Source organism: Macaca mulatta, chromosome 5 (genome assembly GCF_049350105.2).
Source record: "Macaca mulatta isolate MMU2019108-1 chromosome 5, T2T-MMU8v2.0, whole genome shotgun sequence".
Taxonomy (NCBI): Eukaryota; Metazoa; Chordata; class Mammalia; order Primates; family Cercopithecidae; genus Macaca; species Macaca mulatta.
Window position 1 is genome coordinate 157,243,979 of NC_133410.1, and position 10,721 is coordinate 157,254,699.

Below are 10,721 nucleotides of genomic sequence, written 5' to 3' on the forward strand. Positions count from 1 at the left end.
CTCTAGCAGTCTGAGCTTTCATCACATAATCATGCCAACTTTATCTTTCCAATAATAATTTCCTTTTGACTTTTAAAAAAAATAAATGCTTTTTTATGATGTTATAATTATGGGAAATTGTCAAATTGACATATACAAGTGAGTAAAGTCATATTCTACCCCAAGATAGAATCAGATGAAAATCCTGGCCTAACAGGCATACACAGACACAAACATGTGTTTCTATACACCTCTCTATGGAAGCCACATGATAGGCACTGAGGGGCTCAGTTATTCCACCTCAATTCTAGAATTTCTTTTGTGGATGAAGGGGAAAACTTTTAAGGGAAGTTAAATAGAAAAATGTGGAGGATAATAAGCTGCTATTGAAATAATTTATTATATTATAAATCAACAGCCTCCTTTAAGCCCCGGCATTTGAAAAAAAAGACTGACATAGGGCTTTTCAGTGAATAATTTTTAAAAATTGCCTTTGGATATCTTCAACATTTCCTCCTACAGCCTGGACATCTTCCTTGCACCTGTGTTTTTGAATATTTCTTACAACTGGCTTAGAAAATGTTTTTATTGATTGTGAGACAGCTGGTAACCTTAACTTTTACTTCATTATGTTCTTCTGAGCTTTGTTTTGATTGCAACCAATGTCCAAGCTCTGTTATTCTGAATCCCTTGCAAATATATACAATATACACTCTGATGATTTGGGTCCAAGCAATGCTAAGCTATAATAAGATGTCCCTGTCATAAATCTCATATCTGTTATCACAGATAAAGGAAAAGCTTCAATCTGAAAATCTGAAATAGCTCTTTTCATAGCTAACTATCTGAGGGATGATGTTAGCATAAACAGAAACCCACTGAAACTCGCTCGAATAAATGGGATACATCTCATGATCTTTCTCTGGGAGCTAGAAAGTCTGACTTTTCCTTGTTTCCCCTCTCCTTGTCATTATAGGCAGAATGTCTTCAGTCTCTATGGCTGCCATTCCCTAGGAGAGAGACTCCCTGATTGGCTCAGGTGTCATGTAATCAAGTCACCCTTCCTAGAGCTGGGGGTTGGTGGGGAGTAGATAGTATACAAAATGACATGGAGGCTGGGGAGAAGTGACTGGTAGTTTGAATAAATTACTCTTGCTACTTTGCGAATTTGGGCCTTAATATATATATTCTAGGTTTGTCTTCTTTTTCCTAATGTACTGCCGAGGTCAAAGCATTTTAAAAATCAGATTAGCTAGCCTCGAGAGGCCTTATTCTTATATTTATCATTTGTGTGTGTGTGATGGCATGCTAGTCTTGGGACAGACAGCCCTGATCCTTTCCCTTCCCTTATCCTATTCTGGTCTGCATCACAGGGGCAGCCGATACTGGATGCCCGTTGTCCAGCCTCCCATGATAGCATGGTTCACTAATAAACAGCAACTATGAGAGACTAAAGGGTGGATGGAGTGTAGAAACATCGTGCTTCTTTCATCTTTTGCTTCCTCAGATGTTATCTAGTTTGGTGTCAGTGCCTTGTCTGTGGCTATAGTTCCAGCTTTCTCTATGGCCCAAGTGCCTGGCTTTTATAACATGTCTTCCTCTCTTTGTCTTTTCAGCTTAGGGAGGTAGCAGCTTCCTGCTATCCCAGTTGGCCTGTCTGTATCTACTTCAATTTCTCATCTTCCCCCTTACCTATGTAACCAATTCTTGATGTTAAATTTTCTCTGGTTTAAATACTTACAGTGGTTTATATTTTCCTGTTTGGACCAAGATTGATACAGATTGACAGATTATTATCAGTTTCAAAATGTTTGGACAGTGTGATATAATAGTATAGAATTAATTCTACTCGTCTCTTTTTTTTTTTAATTAATGAACTTCATTTTTTAGAGCAGTTTTAGGTTTAGATAAAAATTGAGCAGCAAGTACAATGAGTTTCCATATACCCCACTCCTCCACACACATACCGTTTCCTCTGCTATGAACCTTTTGCATTATTAACAGTAGTGTGGTACATTTGATAAAAATGAAGACAATATTATACATTATTTATTCTTATTATTATTAGAGACAGGATCTTGCTCGGTTATCCAGGCTGGAGTGCAGTGGCGCCATCTCAGCTCACTACAGCCTTGACCTCCCCTGCTCAAGTGATCCTCCCACCTCAGCCCTGCAGGTAGCTGGGACTACAGGAATGTGCCACCGTACCCGGCTAATTTTTGTAGAGATGGAGTTTTGCCGTGTTGCCCAGGCTGGTCTTGAACTTCTGAGCTCAAGTGATCCACCGGCCTCAGCCTCCCATAGTGTTGGGATTACAGGCGTGAGTCACTGCACCTGACCTGATACATTATTATTAACTGAAGTTCATGGTTTACATTAGGTTTCATTCTTTGTACTGTACATTCTCTGTGTTTTGACAAATGTATGATGAAGTGTATGTACCATTACAGTATCATAGAACAGTTTCACAGCCCTAAAAATTCCCTGTCCTCCACTGATTCATCCCTCCCTCTTTCCTTCTGAACTCCTGTTCTAACTGTCTCCATAGTTTTGCCTTTTTAGAAAGTCATATAGTTGGAATCATACAGTATGCATCATTTTCAAATTGGCATCTTTCACTTAGCAATATGCATTTAAGTTTCTTCCACATCTTTTTGTGGTTTGATGGCTCATTTCTTTTTATTGCTGAATAATATTCCATCATATGTCTGTATCGCAGTTTGTTTATCCAGTTACCTTGGGAAGGACATTCTTCATTACTTCCAAGTTTTGGCAATTATGAATAAAGCTGCTATAAACATTTATGTGCAGGCTTTTTTGTGGACGTAAGTTTTGGCTCATTTGGGTAAATACCAAAGAATGCATTTACTGGATCATATGGTAAGAGTATGTTTAGTTTAGTAAGAAACTGCCAAACTGTCTTCCAAAGTTGTTTTATCATTTTGCATTCTTATCAGCAATGAATGAGAGTTCCTGTTGCTCCACATTCTTGCCAGCATTTCTTGTCAGTGTATTGGATTTTAGCCATTCTAGCATCATTTTTCCACTACTGATGATAACCCAACCTTTTTCTTTTCTGGTGGTGAAAAGATTAGATCAGTGGCTCCATCATGACTATTTGTAAGTATGTTTTCTTAATCATTACTATTTCTTAGGTCCTTGTCTGTTTTGAAAGAACCTGTTATCTATTTGCTTCTTTTGGTTCCCATTGCTCTTCGGAGTCATTGTTATTGTTTTATTTTGTTTTCTAATTGTAGTAAAACCAGGAATCAAGGATGCTGTGTGTGTGCTTGCATGCATGCTTGTGTATGCAATGCGCACCTAAGCGTGCATACATGAGGCAGGTGTAGAAAAAGATTTCTTATATTTTCTACAAGTCATTTTATACTATGGTGGCCTATAACTCACAAAATAGGAAATGGGATTATGTTTTTCACTATTATTTTAGACAGTGTTTCAGGACTTAGCTTATTTTTGCAGTGTCTTTCATGTCTACTCCCAAGGCTGCAACCTTAGCTCAAGCCTTGATCTCTCACTTGGTTCATTCCAATGAATGGTGCTCTTGCCTGCATGCTCTCATTCATTCACTGCATGAACAAAACATCACAATCTATTGTGTGTCAATATTGTGCTGAGAAGAAGGATACACAGACCAGTGAGGTACTGGTCTGCCATCAAGGAACTTACAGTCTAATAGAAGGAAGAATTAGGTAAAGACATGATTACAACAGAGGTTGGTAGGTTAAACAAAGATATCACACAACAAACCATTGACTTATTTGTGTGTACTCCCATGTGATTGGTTTTGGATGGGTGACTGCTTACTATACCAATAATTCCAGTAAGCCATGGTGAGGACCTTAGCTAATTCATAGGCAAAGATTTTAAAATCATCTGGGAGACTAAGCTTCATAAAGCACCATGCAGATCATGGCTGTTAAAATCCTTCAGTGGGTTTGCATTTACCATTAAACTATAGCGAAATGCCTTAGCTTGTAAATTAAGGTCATTCATGTCTTGACCTTTACCTCCCCCTCCAGCCTTGTCTTATTTTACTCCTGCAAATATATTGTACATCCTCGTTAGACCAGACTATTCACTGTTCCCCTGTGCAGGCCCCCATGTCCCTTCTCTGCTCATGCTACTCTGACTATAAAATTTTCTCCTGCTCTCTGTCAAAAATCTTACCTGTCTTTCCAGTTCAAATAACAGTATATCTGTTATTGAGATATTGAAAGATCTCTGGACACATATAATCTCCTGCTTGCTTCAGCCCTGCAAGCCATATACTTCTCTTTTTATGTTTTACCAGAAGGTGATTATTTGCATAATGCACATACTTGGATAGTCTTCTTTAATAGAAGGTTCTTGAAATTTTTTCCCCAGGGCTGTGGCCATAACATGACATATTTATTCAATGAGTGAAAGGATGGGTTCTCCCTCTCGTGAATGCCAGCTAGGTCTTGAGATTTGTAGTTGAGAAGATACAATTCCCAGGGAAGCATAAATCTCACTGTCCTTCCAACCAAAAGACCCAGATTTAACTGTGCAATTAAAAAAAACCTCTCTGTTGTACAAAAAGGATCAAGTCACTGTTTAGAATATTGCTTGTTCTTCCCACAGGTTTCCATTAAGGTTGTATATTACACTCTATAAATATCCTGACCTATAACTGAGCGATAGTTGTTTTCCCTCTATTAGGGTTCTATCCTGTGTCTAGAGATTCTTGGTATTATGAGGAGACAAGTCAGAAGTCTTCTTTTTTAAGGGGAAAGAAAAGAGGGCTCCCTCTCTGGGAGCTTCTGTGGGAAGGAAGCAGGGAAAATGTGGAGTCACCACTGGGAAATGGCAAAAAGACACCCACCCACACCTGTGTGATCATACAACTGACAAAACTGTTCCTATGGCCTCCCCAAATCAAGCTGGGATTGATACGGGGCTGTTATTGACCACTGTTTTTGTGCCTGGCAAAGTGCTAGACACTTTTACATGTATTATTGCTTTGGAAAAAACAAGCTACCAAATTTGAAAGCAAGGGGATGGCTTGATGGGGAGAGATGGTTAATATATGGCTGAGTACACAGAAGGAACCCTGCAAGAAGGCCATATTTGAGATAGTAGGTAACAGGGAGATCCAGAAGGGAGAAAGAAAACAAATAAAAACAATTCTTTAGGAAAATATTCATGGCAGTGTTTCCTCCCATGCAGGGAAGTTGACAGGAGAGGCCAACCTTAGCAAAGAGGGCCTGTACTTGGGATGAGCTCAAACATTCTTGGACCCCCCCCCACCCCCAGCACCTTGTTCTCTGGAGCATGTTATAGCCCTTGCTGTGTCTGGATTTTTTCATGCTTCACCTTTCCAGTTTGGAGCTCCAGTCAGCTCTGAAGGTAGAGATGAAGGCATCAGAAGTACAGGTGTGGCAGATGACCCATGGGAGGCAATATGGTTAAGACAGGAGATGCAAGGATCGAGGACTACAACTTGGGAAGAGTTGTAAAGAGACAAGAGAGATAGGAGTCAAAGAATCAAAGGGATTTGTGAAAAGTTCAAGAGAGAAATACTGAATCAGGCTACTGTAATTGCAACAAAATCCAGTGAGTTTTAAGAAGAAAAGAATGCTCTTTGGAGTCAAAGGCAGTGGAGCCTGTTACGAATCTAGGAAGCCTAAACTGCAGCCCTGGTTAAAATGGATTACCCTCTCATCTCTGCTCACCTTGTACAGCTACTACTTTTGGAAGGATCAAATATAAAATTGGCACCATAACCTCCCTTACACATATTATCTATTTAAGTCAGTACCGAAGGTTTATGAAACAGATATCGTCATCATCACAGCCACACCTGTGCTTCTGATGCCTTCATCTCTACCTGCAGAGCTGACTGGAGCTCCAAACTGGAAAGGTGAAGCATGCAAAAATCCAGACACAGCAAGGGCTGTAACATTTATTGCAGATGAGGAAGCTCTACTCAGTATAAACAACTTGCCCAAGTTTGCATGGCTAGTAGAGCTGGGATTAAAACCCAGATATGTTTGTTTCCAAAGTCTGAGTTTTTAGTGCTGGTATTATTTTATGGCACTTGATTGCATGTATATGTCTCCCCCACATCCCCTCCAAAAAAGCTGGTCCTTTTTCTGTGGTTTCTTTGATCTTTATTACTTTGTGCACATAGTAGATGTGTGATGCAGACAAACTGAAAGAGTGAAAGGAGAAGTGGAATGGAAAAAAGAGAACATCCAATAGATGATAGAGAAGTAATCACTACCTTCTAAAGTCCAATTGCAAAAAAGCTACCTCTAACCTAAGCTTGGTTTACTATTCCCTCTCCCAGGTGGTCTGTAGGCAGCTCCAGATCCCCATGTCTACTTATCTGACTGTTCTAAGAACTATCCTGTAGCTACCCCATGACCATAATTATTAAGTGTAACATTCTAAATCTGTAGTAATTTTTGACTCACTGGCCCTTCCCATTTCCTGAACATGCCAGCTGTCTAACAAAACTTCTATTTGCACACTTTTCTATAGTTTTCCAAATGTACTGTTGGTTGATCTTGGTAAACAAGAACACTCAAGGAATGTTGAGTGAAATGGGAGTATTTTGCTCACTGTAAATATAATATTTGATTTATCCCTCCTTGTCATCGGAAAAAGAGACTACCTACAGACTAAAAATAGAGTAGAAAACAACTGCAGATCCTCAGATAAATATAATATGCAAAAGGTCTGAATAGTCAACTTTGTTTACAGACACTCCTGTGCACATCAGACAGATTTTCTCCTAGGTGAGTGAATGTTCAGGGACATGTGAAACAGGGGTGGTGGATAGCGTTTTATTAAAATAAAAAGGACCGCGTACAATAAAAGTTTAGTGTTTGAATGAGCCACAAGGATCACTGGATTCACACTGCCTCTCACAGACGAGGAAATGAAGATTAGCTAACTGGCCTTAAAGTCACAAAACCAGTGAAGGAAGAGAATCCATCTAGGCTCTTTCCATCCTATTCTCTGGTTACTGCAGCAAACTGCCACCCAAAACCTTTGCAATCCTCCCCCTCCCAACTCTCCTGAAACAAAATACTGAGCTTTTGAAATGTTTCTAATCTTGGGTCTAGGAAATTTATTTTGAGATATTCATACCAGTGTCCATTTCTTGAGGCATATATAATAGAAGAATTGGAAGGATAAAGAAAATGATTTTGGAGCTGGGTTGATTCACGGACTGCAGACATATCCGGAGTGTGCCAGGCACCGTACCGCGTGGACAAGACCTAGGGGCTGCCGCGATGAGCCAGACATGGGCCCGGAACTTTAGGGCTTTAAGAATAGTAAAACTGGCTTCTTGTTCTGCCACTCAAGAACTAGACCTTGGGATAGTTGCCTAACTATCTTAGGGTCTCAATTTCTCCATCTATAAAATGGGGATAATAATAACTCACAGAATTATTGCAAAAAGGTATACACAAAAATCCTAGTACACAGGAGCTCAGAATATAGTAGCTGCTATTAGTCACTTCAGTTTATAGGCTAGAAAACTGTGAAACTGGGATCCAGAACGGCCGAGCCCTGTGCTGAGGTCCACTCAGGGGTAGGCAATGTGACTTGCCTACTGGTCCTTATTTAGGTGGGCTGGGACTCTCTTCCCATGCTCAAGGATGCACCCTTCACTTACATTTTGTCGAATAATATCTTGTGCAGTAGCTGCTCTTTGTATTAATTTTTACATTGCAGTCTCTTGGAATGTGGAAGCAGATGACTGAATGATCTAGCAGGTGTCAAGCGGAAAAAAAAAAAAAAAAAAAAAAAACCCTGGAATTCTCAAATTGAGTTCTTCATCTCTTATAATCAAAGGAACTTCAGAGGCCATTTAATGTATCCTCCCCATTTGGTCGCAAAAATAAAGTCTTTGCACTGGCTTTCCTAAAAGCTATCTGTTAATTTTAAAGGATGCTTATTATCATGGAATCATCCTATTAAAGCACACTCATGGTTATAGAGCTTGCCACTTTATAAGTTATGCATTTTAGAAACTATTCAATACTGGGCCCCTTTCAGACTGGCATGGTGGGTTTACTATTGTGTAAAGGAAAGGAAGGTGAAGAGGTAAATTGGTGCCCATTCAGTATATTCACATTCTTTCAGAGAGATTTAAATTTAAGGGCAAATGAAATTTTAATAAGTACTCATATTTTTTGTCATCTATACAAAACTTCATTTTAAGAAAAAAATAAAGTCTGTTACCTCTTTCAGGACAGAGTTTTAGTGTGCTCGCTCTGGACCAAGGCTAGGAAGAGTTTTCCTCTTCACTGAAGTTCCACCTCTCGTCTATTTCTTCATCCTCATTAGCCATATTTTCCCTGGGGTTTCTCCTCCCTCAGGATCACTGGGGAGATTGTGGCAAATGTAGAGCCCTAGGCTCATCCAGACCAACTGAATCTGATCTTCTGGGGTTGGGGTGGGGTGGTTTTGGGAGAATCCACAATTTAAACAAGTTCTCCAGGTGACTTTTCCCTATAATAAAGTTTGGGAACAACTACAGGTGTGTCTGTTTATTGTCTCCCTCTAGTCTTTGCTTTAAACCAGTGGTTCTCAAAGCTGGTTGCATGTACAAACCACCTGGGGAGGCTTGAGAAAATACTGATGCCTAGCGATCCTGTAACAATTAATTGGTCTGGGATGGAGCCCAGCCATCAGCATTTCCTCCAAGTGATTTTCATTTGAAGCCAGAGCTGAGGACCAAGACAATCCTTCTAGGATCCCTGCCTGATGTTCTCAATGCATCCTCCCTCTGTCCCTGTATTCTGCCCCTGTTCTATCACTTCCTAATTTGCTACTTCCTTTACTTGCATTGTACATCTTTAATTCCTGACAGATGGGATTCATAGACCGTTTGGCATATTAAAAGGGATAGTGTAAAGCACAAAAACAGGAAGTAAGTCAGCATTTAACGTCTGTGTTTCTTGCTTGTAACATCCAGGAAGGTGTGTTCCAGTCACCATCCTATAATTCAAATGATGCCCTTTGCACCTGGCTCTGTGATTCTGATTATAGAAGTGACACACCTTAAAGATAAAACAAGAGAAAAGGAGTGATCCTATTGCTGCTGATGTTTCAATTTACTATTATGACATGGGAAAGGGTCCTGGGATGCATATTATTATACCATTTCTTATATCTCCTGTTACTTTGGGGGATTCAGGTTGAAGATTGGAGTTGATCCATTTCCTTCATTTTGTGACACATGGAGACTTTTCTCCTCTTTTGGATTTTAGTGATTGTTTTTTCATTCATTATCTTCACTTAATAAATATTAGGCACTTCTGCAATGAAAATCCATGACCACATGCAATGATATGAATGAATCTGCGGACCTAATGTTGAACAAAAGAATTCAGACACAAAAGCAAATGTACTATATGATTTTTGTAAAGTGAAAGCAAATACAATTAATATATGCTGTTATAAATCAGGATTGTGATTATCCATGGTGGTGTATTGGCCTGGAAGGGGCACATGGGGGAATTTCTGAGGTATAAGCAATGTTCTGTTTCCTAATGTGGGTCCTAGATACAGATTGCATTCAATTTGTAAGAATGGATTGAGTTGTTTACTTATGATTTGGGCATGTTTTTAGCTATTCTATATCCCAGTGCAAGTTTAAAAACTAAATAAAGAGAAATATTTACTGGGCACTGCAAGCCACTGGGGATTCAGTGGTACATAAGTCAGACACATACCCTCCCTTTATAATATATACAGTCAGTTTGGAAATACAGGCAAGTTAGAGCAAATACAATATTACAAGAGTTTCTGGAGAAAATGACAGCTAAGATGAGCTTTGATGTGTGAATAGGAATTGACTAGTATAAGGGCTGGGGAAAGGAAGGGAGTTCATGGCAGCAGCAATAGCATGGACATAGTTTTGAAGGATGAAAGGGCAGGTGGAACAGACAAACTGTGGTGCGACTGGGATGTAGTGAGTAAGGGAGCAAGTGATGGAAGAGGAAAACAGATAGATAAACTAGGGCTCCTTTATAAGCCATTTCACAAAGTGGGCATTACGCTGAGGTCAAACTTTCATTGAGGGGAATGTAGAAAAGTACAGTCTTTATCTGATGTCGCTTTAGAAGAATTACTGTCACAGTATACTAGGAAGTAGATTGAAGAGGGTGAGTCTGAAGGCTGGGATGCCTGTAATCCATGAAAGAGATCATGGATCTTTAGTGATGACGATGGCAGTGGGGTGGGGAGAAGTACTGGGAGATATTTAGAGGGCAGACTTGCTGGGAAGTGATAGAGAAGGAGAGGTCAAAGTTGAGCAGCTAGATAGATTGTGAGCTCTGGCAGGAAGTTGATGAGTTCGGTTCTGGACACAGCGAGAGTAAGACTATCCCAACGCCAACTGAGAACTCTTCTTACAAAGGTGAGTTTTCCTGCTCTGCCGCCAGTCCTCCCTAAGAGCAAGAGCTATTTCAAAACAACCACATTTATGGTTACATGAAAAGATGCTACTTGGTTCATTCATTGGGCAACACAAGACGAGTCTCTTAACCACTAGGTTTCTCAGCTTCTTTCCCTGTAAAATGGTGACAAGCAGCATGCCCCACCTATCCACAGGGAAGTAGGGATGAGAAAATGGAATTCCAATTCTAATCATGTTACCTAAATGCAAGGAGTTGTTATACTTGTTATTATTGCATCACACTTAGTCTTGGAGAACATTTCCCAGTATTTTCTTTTACAAC

The 10,721-nt window shown here is 39.8% G+C and overlaps 1 long non-coding RNA gene across 2 annotated transcripts in view; it reads right to left on the reverse strand.

Moving 5' to 3' along the window:
• The window catches only part of LOC144341008 (uncharacterized), a 46,424-nt gene extending 37,959 nt beyond the window's left edge, over positions 1-8,465 (reverse strand). Inside the window, exon 1 of one of the 2 annotated variants that reach the window (XR_013417575.1) lies at positions 8,218-8,465. This is a non-coding gene — a long non-coding RNA (uncharacterized LOC144341008). The remainder of the gene's footprint in view (positions 1-8,217) is intronic. The other variant, XR_013417574.1, reaches the window with a different exon arrangement.
• Between the last annotated feature and the right edge of the window lie 2,256 nt (positions 8,466-10,721).